Raw genomic sequence first — 17,491 nt, 5'->3', positions numbered from 1 at the left:
AAATCTTCAAGTCATGAAGATTATATAAATTGTATCACTAAAGGTATTTATTATGCCTATGACCATCTAAGTGGTGTTTTAGCTAGAATCACTTAGGCTTAACTGAGAAACTGTAGGAGACTTGTCAAGGCTTATCTGATGCCAATAATCAGACCACTCTACAGGGACAGATTTTCCCTGCACGTGTTAGTTCTGGATGGCTCAGTCCTGTTATGACTGTGGAAGGATGTGAAAGGTAAGAATTGTACCTGTCCAGGGAATTTCTGCTTTAGATAGTTGTGGCTTTTTTTTTTTTTATTTTATTTGGGCTTCAAATACTTGATGAAGATCAGACAAAAATGAGTGTGTGCTGAACACATTACAACAATTTACCATGTTGTGGAGTAAAAGAGGTAGAGAGAGAGCTAAGGAAGCCAGCTAAGACTCACAGTTTTGTTACTGTCACGTATTTCATGTTACACCATTGTTTATCACTCCTAGGAACTGCAAGGCACCAACAGACCTGTATAAATTGTTGAGAGATGTAAATGATTATCAAATTCAGCCCACGAGTGCTTATTGACCTGCTGTCATCACCTTTGATTATGATGATACTGCATGAAGGACTGAAACTGTGAAGCCCTTTATGAAACAGTCTGAACAAATGTAAACTCGAAAATTTAGTACAAAGTTTCCTAATTGAAGGCTGTTGATATTTTGCACACAGACAAATCTTCAGCTTCTGGAGAGCAAAATGATTCATCTGAGTCAACAGAAGTCTAACCTTTCACTCCAGCTCGTACCGTGAGCCTAAAGCCCTGGAGAAATATCTTAGAAAAAATAAAATTCTCATGCAACTCTTCCAAATCTGTTTGGCACATGGAATTACTTCATCTGGATTTCAAAAAGTGCAATGACATCATGCCTTCTTTCTCAGAAGACCCCCAGACTCAATCCTTAACACTGGTGACAACCAGGTAGGAAGTTTTACAACGACTTTGCTCACAAGAGAGGAAGATTATTAATAAACTGTTCTTCCTCCTGGAGGTCATGGGAAGTTATTTTCATCTGAAATGAAGCCTAAAGCATAGCCTGGGTGTAGCTGCACGATTTGCTATGAATTGGGAAACTGAATAACTTTCTCTGATGTTCCTTATTGCAATTGGTCCCCTTTGCTGCCACTGCACGTGGCTGTGGGACATTTGGGGTCAAGAATTGAAGGGCAAAGGTTACTGAAGCATTCGGCCGATGCAGCTAAAAGTGACCTTTAGCTGACAAAGCAGAAGTAACATGGGATCTAAAAGAAAGGTATTCAATTAGCCAGTCCATCCAAAACATTGCATTTGGATTGATCCTAATCAGCCATAATTTCCTACTTTAATGGCCGATTAAAAGGCCATTTGAAAGTAAGAGAAGCAGAACAAATCAGCATGGAAAGAGCCTGCATGGTCTTTAGAAAGTAATTCAAGTTTACTTAGGTTTTACACATCTGACTAGAGAGGAAACGAGTGAGTAACGGATGTCTTACTCCAAAAGTAGTTCAGCTTCATTAAATAACTTGTTTCAGCAAGGGATAAAATCTGAAACACCACTGGAAAGTAAAATGAAATATCTGCATTACCACAAGGTATATTTATCTACCTAAACATCACAAATATTGAAGGGTATGTAGAATCCCCCACTATTTGGTTATTGTGTGTTATGTACAGAAGCAGAATTAAACTCAATTTTTTTGTGTGTATTTACAACTGTGATCAGACATGTAATGGTCAGAACAATTCTATTTTACCATTTTTAAATGCCAAGTATTTTTATGTCAAATGCATCTTCAATTTGTTTTCCTTTTTCTGGAAACAAAATTCCTAGAACATTTCAAGCCAAAAGTGCTCTCACTTGCCTCTGGTTCTTTCATGTCTGGAGGTACCAGAAGGATCCTTGCACGACCAGAGGCAGAGAGCCCTCAGCTGCTGAAGTGAGTAAAGCAGACAGATGTGCTGAGGATGGAAAAGTGGAGTCCATAGTGCCTCTTTCACATGGATCAGAGTGCAGTTCATACACTACAGGTTGTGGATTGATTTGGGCACTCCTTTTGCCAAGGGGGCTGTAAAGACAGTGGTATACCACACACACACACAGACTCCCTCCTGTTAATTCAGGATTTAACCAGTTTCAGAACGTGTACAGAGCAGGGCAAGAATTCTTCCTCTCCCTGTGTGGGGCACCGAGGTTTCAATCAATAGGAAAGGCTCCCTGAGACCTGTCTATTGCTCTTTATCAAAGGCCTCCAGCAGATAAAGCCTGTCACAAAACAGCTACTGATCGCTGCCACTGCAGCCTGGCTCCAAGGAGGAGCTGCTATTGCAAGGCAGGAGATGCCCTATTTCCCACTCCTTGGACTAACAGGACACAGATTGCCACCGGTGGGGTTTGGACTCAGCCAGGCAGATGTTCCATGGGCTGTACAATATTGTAGAGGGAAGTAGCCAGTACTAATGACATCAAGAGCAACAGAGCTGTGCGCCCTGTGCAAACCCTTTCAAGTCATGGCTCCAGTGCCAATTCCAGCACCTCATTTTCAAAAGACAGTAATCCCCAAATTTATGAGCTTTTCTCACACAGGCAGCAAAAATCAAAGCTCTTTGCACAGCAAGTAGCAGATACAAACTCCCATTGATTAATCGTTCAGCCCTCACTCCAACTGCCTGACTTACGTTCCTTGTACAGCTGCAATTTAAGTTAATATTTATAGTTTAGTCCTGTTGAGGCTTCATGAGAATGAAGGCTCCATTTTGCCTCATATCTTTATGAGCATGAAAAACAAAACAACGATGTCATGTTTTCCCTTCCTCACATAACAGGATGCACAAGGAGTGGAGTGGTTTTGCTGTCCCCCAGGCTGCACATTTATTCCTCTAGAGAGTCTTGCTCCCCTTCCAGCTGTGGACACACATGGCTCCAGCTTTTCCAATTTCAGATCAATGAGTCACCCAGCAAAGAGCACGGAGTCGACAGGTCCTTGACATTCATCTGAATGAAATGAAAGGGAGCTCAGTTCCTGGCTCCAGTTTTCTGTCACTCCATTGTCATTCAACAAAATGGACCAAAGAGAAAAGTGATCAATCCATAAACTCATGAAGCCTCAGTCTCCAGCTGTCATCAGCTTTGAGCCCCCTTCACTGATCTTATCTGTTGCAGAGTGATTGAAACTAATTTGTTTTGGTTGAAAGTAATTTCTTTTGGAGAGTAATTAGATTATTTCTTGGGGGGCTTCCTACCTGGTGACCCAGTGTTTCTCCTTCGCTTGCTGCTCATTAACATCAATTACCATAAGAGACACTCTTCAAAGGAAGGCTTGCACTGCCCAGGGTGGGGAACCTATTAAGAAATGTGCTTCTCATTCCTGCTAGGAGATAAACCTTCTGATGTCACATAATTATTTATGGGTCAGACACGTATGATCCCACTGGGGCTTAAACCTTCCATTTGCCATTCGGTGTGAAATGTTTAGCGATTAGGAAACGACCTGGATCTCCCTATAACGGTGTATATTGAACAGAACAGGCTCAAGCATAATATCTGCGAACATTTGCTGAGACTGGATGAATATTCCACACTCGCAGTGGTACTGGGATGGCAAACAAAGTTCACATCTGTAGGGGAAAAGGCAGAGAGGCTCAAAAGTTCATGCTCCAATTCTTGCCCCAGAATCACCTCTTTTTAATTGAGACAATTATTGGAAAGTTTTATATGGTTTTGTAAATGACACAGCACTGATAAGGCACTGTCATAAAACAGGTACCTATTTTTTTTCTGCAATAATGTGGGTGCCAAATGAGTCGTTGCCTGACTGGGACATTTTCTGGTAGTGATTACATCATTACTACTGTGCCATCCTACAGAACAACACACACACACACACACACACACACACACCAAAAAAAAAACCAAAACCAAAACAACAAAAACAAACAAACAAACAAAAAAAAAACCCCAAAAAACAAAAAACCCCCATAGTGATCCACCTTTTGGACCAGGTCTCTTCTCAGGCACAGCAAATCTGAGTAATAAATGCCCCTGGTTATCCCTTCACTTACCAATATTCAGTCCAAAATTTTCTCCTGTTGCATCTGATTTCTGTGCTGCTCAGGAAGTAGAAAAACATATAGAGGGAGCAGAAATTATCTCTAAAGGTAAGGTTTGCTCTTGTAGATGTTGTGTAAAGGTTCCAGAGTGACTGAAAGCCCTGGGCTGGCCCTGGGCATGCGGGATGATCTGGGATTGACCACAAGGAAGGTGGGGGAGAAACATGGTGAAAACATCCTTGTTGGGCAGCTCATGGTTACCTGGTCCACAGGGACAGGACTTTAAGTTGGGACAATCTGAGTCATAGTGACAGGGAATCATCACCAGTGCTTGTAGCTACCAAACACCATCCACCCTTTCAGATGATCCTGATTCTTGCGGTTTAACTCCCTGCTACAAGTCCTTAAAATGGTTTTTCTGAAGAGCTGCTAAACGCTAACATCTGAAGTAAATAACAGCCTTTTTTTTTTTTTCATTTGTCTTGTTTGAGTAATTAGGTCATTATATCTGAAAGTGATTGTTTCATGCATGCCAAGAGCGAATAATGAAGGCCTTTGATGAATCCAGCGAGCAGCATGTAAATGTGGGGAAGGAATGCAGAGGCAAAGGAATGACCTTTCTGGAACAGAATTTCTCCCCGCGCCACCATTTTTATCCGCATTAAAGTCAGTTAATGTGTTTACTTTTTCCTGCTGTGTGTGTATTCTTCAGTGCTTCCTTTTCCTAATAACACGCACGTTGTCCAAAGAGTTTGCAACGTTCTTTAAATGGCTACTGTGGGCTTGTTGGTGACCCTGCCAGTGGCTGCTTGTACAGAGCTAAATGTTTCCTCTTTCCACAGCTTTAGATACCCATTTCATTTAGATTAGAGATTTCATTAGATTGCATTTATATAATGTTGGTATTAATGCTGAGCTATGAGTGATCTGTAGCCACCTCTCCAGATCCTAACCATGGTGATGAATGGAGATTAAAAAGGAAACTGATTTTATTACTCATTCGATTGGCAGTTAAAACACAAGGACCAAACATGGAAAATAAATAACCTTTTGTTTCCTCAGGACTTATGCTCACAGGTAAGGGTGGATTGACTTATTCCAGTTAGCAGCTCATGTGAGTGACTGTGGGGTGTCACTCTACAGCCCAGTGAAACTAGACTTGTTTCTTTGCAGGAAGAAAAAAATGGTCTGTTTAGCCATCATTTTAGCTTGAGTCAAAATAAATGGTTTGAAGGGAAAGACTTCCCTCCTTGCTGAGCTCCAGTTTGCTTTTAGGAGTAAGTGGCATCAGAGCATGGCGACTGAATTCTCTTTGGAATAAACCAGGCCTGGATTTGTGCTCACTGAGGTCCCCTGACATGGTGTTAGCCTCAATGGCCACTAAGTCCATGGGATCAGGTTAGACCTTACCTGAAGCAACTCCCTTCAGCCATGTCCAGTGTGAATGCTGGGTCCTCAGCACACAGGAAAATTATGGGCTAACTCAGGATATCCACAACATCTTCTGTCTTCTTAAATATATACTTTTTTTCCCCTGTGACATACAGCAGGTGCAGTAATTCCAAATCTAGATCCATGTTGCTCTGGTTCTGAAAAGTAGGTCTAAGGAATAATGGGGGTGATTATCACTGACCTCTGATTATTTACTTGTGGGAAAGCTAGTAATGTAATAATGCAAAGTAGGCTGCTGGGTAAAATCAAAAACTAAAGGTGGATCAAAAGAGTAGAAATCTATGGCAAAACACCTGAATTCCCTATGGGAAAAATTACAGTTTTCCCTGCCAAATTGAAAATTGCTCAAAATCATAGCATGGACATGAGGCAGGTCACATGTATCAGAAATATTGTGGACAAGGGTTTTTTTACAGCTGGTTTACAGTTTTGTGTTACTTGTGGGACTATAGAAGAGAGAAGCAGAGTTTGAGGAGTGAGCCTTCTTTCTGGAATGCTATACAGCAGGTAGGAACTAATTCTGAAATTAATTTCTCCACCACAGAATCAGGGGACAAGATGCTTTCTCAATACCATTGTTAGACCTCATGTGGGTTTTGTTAAGGTTCCCCTGGGCATTAAGTCTACATTATCTAATTTTAATATATCTAATTATTCAATTTTAGTATATACTTTAATAATAAATCTAAGATTTAATAATTTAAGATTATTAAATCTTAAATTCTGTAGACTTAAATCTTAAGTCTACAGAAACCCTCTGTCCCTTTGTGATTCTCTGCTACTGTAGTGTAAGAAAGAAAAAGTGATACAGAGGCACCCATTCATGTCTTTTTTTCCCACTGAATTACTCACCATTACAAATGTAATGGCCAAACTATTTTCTCTGCACACCCTGGAGGAAAAATACTATTTGTGTGGGTGGTTGGTCAGGAGCTCTTCAGGAGCATAGCACAGAGCCTTTTTTAAGTGCACAGGTTACCCACCCAAGGCAGAAATACCAGAGTATGAGTAAGGGATCCACTTGGATCAGAAGGGGAGGAAATACCATGTATGTGTACATCCTAAACACAGAAATTTCAGCAGTTTTCCTCGTTGAGACCGGTACCAGTCACAGACATAGGTTCACATTAGAAAGTCTCCACTGACTACTGTTGGAACAAGCAATCACATGTTAATTAATTAGCCAAAGTAATCAAATCTCTGTGGGCAATTTACTAAATCCCATTTGTTGCTGTCACTGCACATTCAACCACCCCGAGCTAAGAGGTGACTTCTTAAACTCCAGAAAACAACCTAACCAAATTACAAAATGCCAGATTCAGTTGCAAGGGGTTTGTCAGCCCATGCTTCCCCTCATCCTGAGATTTCAGTGCTGGCCTTCTTCCAACATTTCTAATTCATGACCACAGATTTGCCAGCCATACTCTGTGGTGGCTTTGCTGGCTCTGCCTTTTCTCTCTTGATGCTGCAGGATAACCTGGGTGAATTCCCCACAGGAAGAGCAGGGCTGTGAGGGATCCTAGCAGAGGAAAGTAACCCTCTTTATTTGGCTGACATGAAGGTCCTGTACAATCTGATTCATTAAAGGGATGTTGCAAGATGGTGATTACAGGGAAAGTTCAGCTAGTTTCCCTTTGAAATACAACAGGGTGGTACTCAGGTTATGGGTGTGAACGTCAGTGCTTTTGATGTCTGCAGGCTTTGCACCTGCACATCTGGAAGCCTGGACACCTTGCTACGACCAGGCCTGGCAGCTGGCTCTACAAAAGGCCAGCAGGATGCACATCCCTCACAAAGGCCACTCTCCTTCCTCAGCTTGCCTCAAATTGTACCTTGTTCCCTTGCTTTGGTGATGGTTTCATTCATTTTCTCTTTACTCACCTTCAAAGAATGAGTGATCTGGCCCCACAGTCTTTGCTGTTTAGGGATACCTGGGGCCAGGGTCCAGCATTTGTTCTTGGAAGCCCATTCCAGCCCCTCTGAGGAGCACAGGAAGGCTTGGCTGTGGTGCCAAGTGTCCCCAGCCCACCATGAAAGAGCTGAGGATTTCCTTTGGAAATCAAAGGAGTGGTGCTGGGATTGGTTTGGACACAAATCTTACTAATTTCAGTCTCTCTACCCCTGTATTTAATTACCTTTTACTTCTGGACTCAACTTCAGTGTAAAAAGTGTGACAAAACATAATTATCATTCAAGAACTGTTATAGAAGCAAACCTCTTTGTGTCACAGCTCAAAAGCAAAATGCATGTTCTCACCCAGAAGTGGGAATGACCATCACTTGTTTTTTGAAATACTTGGGGAAAAAATGCCATTGCATTTGAGACACTCTTTGATTTAGAGAGTTGGCCACCTCTTCCCTGATAAATGCTGTGTTGGTCATGCTGCCTGGTGCCAGGTCCCTGCCTCAAGAAGTTTGAGGCTTTAAAATTGCTGTGCTAAACATTAGATCTTACTCCACAGGGCATTATTTTCCAGACTGACAGTTTTCCTGCTTTCCAATTGGGTTTTATGTTGAACCCTGATTTAGGGATTGGTTAAACACAGAACCTGGGTGTTCAGCATACTTCACATATTTTGCTGTAACTGGAAGAGTGTGTCTGGGAACACTTGAAAGGACCTAAGTTTGGCTGGAATGAGCCAGGTTCAAGATGAGTTTAGGGCAGGATCCTGTCAACTTGGTTATAGTTGGCTACAGATAATTACAGATCATGACAAAAAGGAACGTAGAGTCATTCTTCAACCTCGGGCAATATTTGTTACAGGGACTTTTTGAAACAAAGGTTACAGTGATTTTATTTTTTTTCCTTAGGGTTTCAAACAAGGCATCCAGCGCTGATTATTTACTGATTTTTAATTTTTTTAATAGCCTTCCCTTGACCCCTTTTGAAAACAGGCATCACATTTGCTCTCTTTTCTTCCTCTGATACAAAGGCTGGTCAAGTAGTGTTGAATCCCAATCACCAGTTCAGTGAGTCCATATCTGAGCTCATCTCAACTCTGGTATCCTTTGGTCAGGAGTATTGTCATTAATTATCCCACTGAATTTGCCCCAGGATAGAATGAAAATGCAATGGATGGACACTTAGACAATTAAAACATTATTTATACAGTGAAGTGCATAAAAGCACTTCATCAACTCATCTCTCTGTGGTACTCAGGGTGGCCTAAAATCTCCATCTAAATTAGACTTTTAATACCTTTTTTTGGTGACATTGCTGACCCATTGCAACATTTATTATTATTATTTTAATGAACACATAAATTTAAGAATGTCACATTTTATCTTCTAATTTTTGGAAACATAAAGAACAGGAAAGTGCCGTATGCTTGGACAGGTTTTTGAACATCCAAGTGTGCCCGTCCTCCCCCCACCTTCTCCTTCCATGGACCACATTCCTGCAGGACCTCGGACTGAAGTGGTTGTGTTGTTCTAGGGTGCCCTGCCAGCTCCAGCCCCTGCCATGACACAGCATTCCTGCTGCTTTGTTTGGGCTGTGCCACTCCAGCTGACATTTAGAAGAGTGGCATTAATGCCTCCCCACACAAGGGGCCTTGTTGAGTGCAGCCAGCTGAGGCTGCAACTTTGAGTAGGGTGTGGAGCCAGGAATCCCAAAAGGAGCTCCCCCCTCCCTTGGGGGTGTAGGGCTTGTTTTGCCATTTAGTCTGAAATGGATGTAATCCCAGCAAGATGAACAGGGCGACACCCATGGGATGGGGCACATGCTCATTATGTTTCCTTTCCAGCATCTGATTTAGGGCTTGACTTCAGTGAAGGCAGTAGAAGGATCCCTGCTCACTCCATTAATCCTGAATCAGGGCTGCAAGATAAAGTATTCTGCAACTTATAAATAAAAGCATAGGAGTATGTTTGTTTATTAATCAGTGCTGACACATCTTTGAATTAGCAGCAAATGCTCTTTTAAAGCCATCACAGGGAAAAATTTTCACAACAAGCCATCCTCTCTGCCAAAGGAGGCAGCTTTTGCTAATAGAGGCTTGTAGGTGTTAGCTGCAAAGGAGGACTAAATAGCGAATGTTTGCTTTCTACTTAGCAAATGTCTGTCATAGCCCTGCTAAGTAGCCAGAAACAAATTATGTGTGAAACTCAGCATCCCTCTCCTTTCTCTCCTGTGATTGATATTTGCTTATGCAGCCCAAGTCCTTAATTTAATTAACAGGAATATGTTTATTTTACAAATTATAACCTTGTAATCTCCTTAGCAGGAAAAAGGGGAGCGTTTTTACCACCCACTATTCTTTGTTGAACACCATCTTGTTACAAACATCATTGTGGCCTTCTATTTCTTAAAAAAAAACCCTATATTAGACTTCCTTATTATTTCCACTAACTTCCAAGTGGATTTTATTTACAGAAATTTTGTGGGAAAGACACAAAAATCTCCTGAGGCTGTGTGCCGCTGAACCGATTTCTAGAATAGCTCAAATTTTTTAAGTGCTTGTGTCAAATATAAAATGAATCAGCACTGACTGTTTTTTAACATTTTCTTTGAAAACAGAAATATTGAGTGGATTTGCTACCATTTTGAAAAAAATTATGAACTGTAAACTTCAGTGAAATTTCATAGATCCCCATGACAGGTAAAAAAGGAGCAGGTGTTGGTTTTTAAGTGTGTGTATGTATGTTTACGTCCACAGACACATTCACAGATCAGTGGCTGTTGTATTTTTGTGACCCTGTATAAAGAACCTGTGCTGGATCTGCCTGAAACGTGGATTTATGGTTGCCAGTTCGTTCACTCTTCCCTTTTATCAAGGAATGTATCCTTCAGTGCATTCCCACCAGCAGCACTAGGAAATATTTTTATTGATGGTCACATGCAAAGGTGGTTGTGTTAACGCAGCACCCTGTGCTGTGAGTGCCCCACTGTCCCTGGCAAACCTGCAAAGGGAGTAGGGCTCTGCACAGTCAAAGGGACAGTGTGTTTGGTGCTCCTATGAATAGAACCAGAACAAATTGAGTAGGCAGATGCATGTTTGCTTCTGTATTTTTCTTAATTAACTTCTGGAGAGTGCAAACAATGAATAAATGTAAATTTGTATTGCGTCATCTTCCAGAAATCTAATGGAAAGAAACCTCAGATTTATGTCACAAGGAGAAGGGATTGTGGTCATTTTCAGTCTGCAGCCCTGACACCCAAATGAACACCCACAGCTTTTTATTAAATGTATATCTGGTCCTTATTTCTGCATCTGCTCGCCTTTCTGTAAGAGTCAGAAGGTGATTACAGCAGAATGTTTCCATGACTATTAAACTCTAATTCAGTGTGGGCCATTCAGTGACTGCACTGGTAGCCCTATTTATTTTCTGTCATTATTAAGCAGAAGGTCATAACTTATGTAAAACTTGGGCTTTAAACTTAAAACTAAATAAACTAGTAATGCTTTCAAGCAGATGCCTTCCCTCATTCTGTGAGGTCACTACTTCACTCTCACCTGACATGCAAGCACAGAATACCAGGAGTTCCTTTTTACCCCAGATCTACCTGAACAAGTATTTTTGTGGTTTTTCAGCCTTTATTTGCAAAACGCTTGAAATATATTTTCCTGTTGTTAATTTTTGCTGCACACCTGTGACTAAGAGTAAGCTGAGGCTTACAGGGTCCTGATTAAATCCTAATGATACATGATAATTATTTTATTAGAGTTGCCCAGGTTGCTTAGGAGGACTTTGTTTAGAAGTGTGCTAATTGCAGTCTTAATTCTAATGGGAACATTGCCATTGGGGTATTTATTTGATAATAAAAAGCATAAAAGGCCAAGGCTGAAATGAAATGTCTGAATTTGTAATCTCAGGGAATATTTTGATATACTTTCATCACATTAACCTTTGTGCTTGTATTTACTCCTTTAATCCACATTTTGGACTAAGATATATTCCAAAATCATAACATTTATCGAATAAGCTTTAGTCTAGTACACCCTCAGGAATAATTACCTGAGATCATCTTATTCCATGAAGTCACATTCTTTGCAATTTACTAGCCATTAATCCAAAACATCAGCTCCTTTAATTATTTGCCAATGGTAGTTTATGGCTACAATACCCATTATATAATTTAAATTGTGTGTCTCTGTTTATATGCATATTTAAATGAACAAAATAAATAGCAAGAATTAATCTAAAACAAATCACTGCCTTGGATGTGACTTGTATTTCTAAAGATTTGCAGAAGATGCTAGATTTCTGACCCTCAAGGTCAAAGGCTTTCAGTTCAGCTTACTCTGTAATTTCTTGGGTTTCCATTTATGGATCTGACTTCAGCAGCAATCAGATTCTTTCCAACACAATCACTATCAATCCCTATTGAACACAAAGCCACGTGAGATGGCCGTCCATGTAGATATCTTTCTGATGAAAACACACTTTGCTGTGATTATTCCACCAGGGCATGCCTTCTCTGCACGGCATAAGACTATATAACAGCTATATTTATAACTTACATAGCTCTATAAACACTTAAGTGCTTTTCCTTGACCACCCCAAGCATGCTGGAAAACCCTGTGCTGGAATGCCCATGCTATGATTGCTAAAACAGATACAGCCCAGTGAATCACATCTGATAACTTATCAGGGAGCATGAACAACCTGGTTTTTATGCTTTTCTGGCTGGTAAGCAGACACTCAGTGTTCTAATTCTCCTTTCATCAGGGTTTGTGACTGGTACACCTTGCTCTTCAGAGGGATGTGTTGAACTCCTCACAGGCTGGGCTCGGCCATGCCTGGCTGAAAATTTGCTTGGTCACCTCTGCAGCCCTGAGATGTGGGGAGAGAAACCACAGAGGACTGAGGGAAAGGAGACACATGGGTCAAAATGAAATACGGGCAAGTCAGAAGCTCTATGCTAAACTGAAAAGGAGAATTTACTGCAGAAGATAAAAACTAAGGACAGATACAGACACTGACCAGAGCAGAAACAAAGAGTTTAAAACTTAAACAGGGTAGATTCAGACTAAATATGAGGAACAACTTCTTTAAAATGAAGATGTTGAAACACTGGCACAGGTTGCCCAGAGAGGCTGTAAATGCCCAATTCTTGGGAACTCTCAAGGTCAGGTTCCACAGAGCCTTTGGGAACATGATCTTGTTGAAGATGTACCTGCTCATTGGGCTGGATGACCTCGAAAGGTTCCTTCCAACCCAAACCATTCCGTGATTCTGTGATTCTGTGAAAATAAACCCACCCTGACAAGAACATAACAGGCAGTCCATGCATGTTAACATCTGCAGGAACAAATCTGAGTCACGGGGTTGGATGCAGGTATGAGTCGCTCCCACGTTGGCAGAGTTTGCATCACTGCTCCTCTGACCCTGCCTGGCCAGCAGACAGGTCCAGGCCCATGCTTGGGTAAAGCTTAAGTGTCTTTGTCCTTGAGTGTCTTTGGCCTTGACAAGGTGGCGGTTCCCCAGAATAAAATCAGCACAAAAGACTTCGAGGTGCCAATAAAATAGGAGAGAAATGGAAGGCAATCAGAGAGAACACAACTGAAAAAAACCAGGAAAGGTGGTAGAAAATCAGAAGAGGAGTATGTAAATGTGTCAAAACAGGATGTGGAAGAAGGAAGTGGCTTGGATGGGGAATGTTTCTGGGCTTAATGTGAGGAGGAAGCTGGGCATAGGCAGGGCTTCTGGGGAAAGGCAGTACCAGTCACTCTGCCCTGGCAGAGGAAGGTCGAAACCAAGGCAAAAAGCAAGGTAATCTTGCTTAGGGACTGTGGAAAACCTGTAATAAATTGCAGCTGAAGTTCTGGCTGTTGGCAGGTCATTCCTGCCCAGGTTCCTGGAGCAAGCACTGCGGGAGACCTGCGGTCATCGCCCGGGAGTAACCCCGGGGCTGCAGCGCCCGTGCCCGGGGAGATCAGCCCTTATCTCGGAGCTCATTGAAGGAAAGGCACCGACGGAAAGACACTCTGGCTCCAGAGTGGGAGCACACAGGGGAGATAGGGAGCTAACTGCCCGGGTTAATGTGTAACTCCTCGTGGCTGAGCTCCTGCTCACAGCAGCCTCGCGGTGCCTTCGAGCAGGATTCAGGATGGAAGGTGAGAACTGAGGAGCTGTTACGTGCCCATTCCCAGAAAGGGGAAAGGTTTGGAGCACAGTGGTCTCCCTCCCTCCAGGAGGAAGAGGAGAGGGGTTTCCAGGCCTGGCAGAGCAGTGGTACTCACTCCTGGTGGAGGAGCTGAGTCTTTCCTGGCTGCTGGGGCTGCTCTGCCACAGCGCCAGGAGGGGCTTGAGATGGGAAAGGGCCATTACAGCACTGGGTTTTAGCATTGGTACTGGGCATGGGGAGGCTTGGTTTGCTGATGAAGGACCCCTGACAAGAGCATCCATCCCACCGTGCTGCTCAGCCATGAGCCAGCCGCGGACTATCCCCACCCCGGACAGGGATCAGAGTGGGGATCCAGCTACCATCTGGCTAAGAGAAAGAGCTTATTAATGGTTTGTCCACCAAAAGCTCCAAAATGCTCCTCAAGGGTGAGCCCTCAAACTTGCCAAGCAGCTGTCAGTCAGAGGTGCATGGCTAGGCATTCCTTCTAATCTTCTTAAGGGAGACCCCCACAGGGGCTCTAAGGGATGCTCATCCTGCAGGTGGTACTTCTCTTCCCTTTCTTCTCACAGGCACCCTTCCCCTCAGTGACATTCACCCGCTGTATTGGCCCCAGTCAGCACTACAAACACCTTTCTTGAAGGCACTGGAAGCAAACAGATGTGGCTGCAGAGATAATGAAAAGTATGTAAATAGTAGCTCCCCAGAAACCACCGAGTTCTACAAAGTGGCTTTGACACTTGCCAAATACCTTTAAGCTGATAAAGATCTGATTTGTACTTCAGAGGTAACCTGCTTAGCAGCCAGTTTAAGTCTGGAAAATGGTAATTGGTACAAACATCAGTAAATCACTTTCTTTAACCTATAGGGAGCAGTGTGAATGAACGATAGTGAAGGTCAACACAGCCTGGGGAGTCATAGAGGATGGCTACTCCTGTACCTACCCACAATAATGATTAGTAATAAAATGCGATTGCATGTACACACACACTAGAGATTATTTGAGACAATCCAGCACTCAGTAAACCTGCTTTGAAACTAAAATCTGGTCATGTATCACCTTTTTTTTTGTCAAGAGTCCTGCCTCTTTCAGTGCCCAGTATGGAGGCTGTTCAATAAATGAGCACCCATTCTTCATTTTGCTTTGTTCAGCCCCAAGCTGGCTGACCTCATGCTCTTACAAACCCAGAATCTTCATGTCTCACAAATTTTGATATATTAATGAACATATTTTGAAGACTATTTATGACAGCTTGGAAACAAGGGGCTAAAAGCACCGGGATATTAGTGTCAAAAAGTTGAATTGATGTAAACTGCCCAGGTTCAAACCTTCCTGGCATGATTTTTCATAGTGCTTGTCATTATCAGTCATTTATACCCACTACACAGCCACAGCTGAGTTAAGTTTTGGGTGCTCACCATCTTCATCACACTTCACCAAGTCTGGTTGGGCACTCAGGAAGGAAGGGCTGGACCTTGCTGTTACTTCCCTTGGAGAGGAGCAGGCTCCAGGGAGACCCTAGAGCCCCTCCCAGTATCTAAAGGGGCTCTGGAAGAGATGGAGAAGCATGTTGGGCAAGGGTGCAGGGTGGTAGGACTAGGGGGAATGGCTTTAAATGGAAAGAGGGCAGGTTTAGATGGGATATTGGGAAGAAATCCTTCCTTGTGAGGGTGGTGAGGCCCTGGAACACGTTTCCCAGAGAAGCTGTGGATGCCCCATCCCTGGAAGTGTCCCAGGCCCCGTTGGATGGGGCTTGGAGCAACCTGGAATAGTGGAAGGTGTGCCTGCCCATGAGAGGGTGTTGGACTGGATGGCGTTTAGGAGAGCAGAATCATGGAATGCTTTGGGTTAGAAGGGACATTAAAGTCCACCTCATTCCACCCTCTACCATGGGCAGGGACACCTTCCACTGTCCCAAGTAGCTCCAAGCCCCATCCAACCTGGCCTTGGAACTTATGATGAAAATTATGATGTAAGCAAGGACATAGTTTAGCATTATTAAGTAATTGTTTGCCTGAAGTGGCTGGTGGTAGACACTTCTTCGACAATATTTTAAGTAATCAAATTCTTAAACCAAACGGTTCAGGGAAATATTTCTTGTCTGAAGTCTGGAAGTCATGACTCATGCAGGGAACAGAAATTGTGCTCTGTCCCTCTTTTGCATGTTGTATTTCCTGATAGCAGCTTGGCTTTACGATTTTGCACTGTGCCATCCATTTTTAGATTATTTAGTAGAAAGAGGACTGGGGTGGTTTTGTTTTGGTGGTGTTGTTTGGTGGGGTTTTTTTTAGCTTAACACTGGCTTTTCCGCATTAAAAATCTGTTCTCATCTGTGCTTGGCAAGCGACAGTACTTTGTGTCATATAAAGGGAGAGCTGCAGCGTTTCAGGGAATTCCTTTTAACTTTCTAGCTGCGGTGCTCTCTAGGCATTATCAAAAGCCTCCTCAGCCCTTAGCAGAGTTCCTTTAATTGGCCACTTGCATGGCCCGTTCACAGACTGCAGTGGAAACCAAGTGGTAAAGTGTGAACAACCGACTCTGGCACCATAAACCCGGTGACCCGCTCTGAAAAACCTGTGACTATTTATATACAAGGCAGTGTTTTGTCATGCTGATTTTTATTAGCGCAGTACAGATACAGACAACCTGGGAGATGCCACGGGTGAGTCACAAAATGCTCAGCACGGGCTGTTTAAAACAGGCCAGGCTGCAAAGGAGGGATGGGGCTTGGAGTCTCCGTCCTTCCCGTGACAAGCAAGGGCACAGTGCAAGGCCAGGCTGGCACAGCTCCCCTTCTAGTTATCCCACATGCTGGATCGTCCCTGGGTGGAGGGAAGTCTGCCTGGCCTGCAGAGCACATCCTCAGGAAAGGTTTTGGGCTGTTCCGTGGAGATAAATGCTCAGTAGATGGCAGGAACCTTGGCCATGGCAATGCTGTCAGGGGTCTCGGAAATGTTGCAACCTGTGACTTATCAGTGCCTTCTTTTGGAGGGTTAAAATTGACTTTTACCTTTAATGCATTTATTTTACTGCCTCAAAAGGTAATGTGAGAAAAACTCATCCCTGGAAGTGTTCAAGGCCAGGTTGGATGTGGCTTTGGGCAGTCTGGTCTGGTGGAAGGTGCCCCTGCCCATGGCAGGGGGTTTGCAATGAGGTGGCTTTTAAGACCCCTTCCAAGCCAAGACATTCTGTGATTCGATGATTCTGTGACTCTGTGATGATTATATGATTCTATGAAAGCTGGCTTAGTAATGAAGCAAAAAATGGGTGATGCCAGAGAAGGAAACTTCCTCCAGAGTCCTCTGTGACATCTCAGGCTGCTCCGTCTGTGGTGGCCCTTATATTTTTCGGTGGGTAGGACACACGTGCAGCACCAGTACTCCAGGTCATATGAACCTGCAAAGCTGAAATCTCACCTTCCTAACAGCCCAGCTCTAGGATTTATCTCCAGTCTGAAAATTGTAATTGATAAAATTTCATCCCCAAGGCTTAAAAAAGCTTTTAGCCCTGGCGACAACTTTTTGTTATAATTTTGACAGTCCTGGCAGTGATAAATTTGTGTTTGTTCTTTTTAGAACATTGTAAACAAAAAAAGTTAATTATGAGAAATTATTATGTCTGCCTGCCTATTTATTCTGGCTCTATTCATAGCAGCATTAAATGCGCTACAGCTATACTTGTGCAGTTATAAAAACTCCACCTGTGCCACTTATTTATAGAGCCTGTACAACTTTAGAGTGAAAATGCCGTTGTTCAGAACGAGGGCACTGGACATTCCCAGCTCATCCATTGCCTTCCCCTTTCCTAAAACAGAAAAAAAAGGCATCACTCGGGGGAAAATGGAGAAGTCTGTATGGTGAGGTCTGGATTTCTGTTTTGTATCCTCCTTACTGAGCTGGACAAATTCCCT

General features: G+C 42.9%; 1 long non-coding RNA gene across 1 annotated transcript; it reads right to left on the bottom strand.

Moving 5' to 3' along the window:
• Positions 1 to 3,452: 3,452 nt before the first annotated feature.
• LOC136291702 (uncharacterized) lies at positions 3,453 to 4,418 on the bottom strand. Its single transcript, XR_010721664.1, has 3 exons — positions 4,323 to 4,418; positions 4,074 to 4,118; positions 3,453 to 3,629 (listed from the first exon to the last, which is right to left on the bottom strand). It is a non-coding gene; the product is annotated as an uncharacterized lncRNA (long non-coding RNA).
• Between the last annotated feature and the right edge of the window lie 13,073 nt (positions 4,419 to 17,491).

This window comes from Chamaea fasciata, unplaced genomic scaffold (assembly GCF_029207755.1).
Source record: "Chamaea fasciata isolate MVZ Bird 193981 ecotype frontalis unplaced genomic scaffold, bChaFas1.0.hap1 SCAF_7, whole genome shotgun sequence".
NCBI lineage: Eukaryota > Metazoa > Chordata > Aves > Passeriformes > Sylviidae > Chamaea > Chamaea fasciata.
Note: the sequence above shows the minus strand (reverse complement) of the source record. Positions and strands in the feature narration are given on the sequence as shown.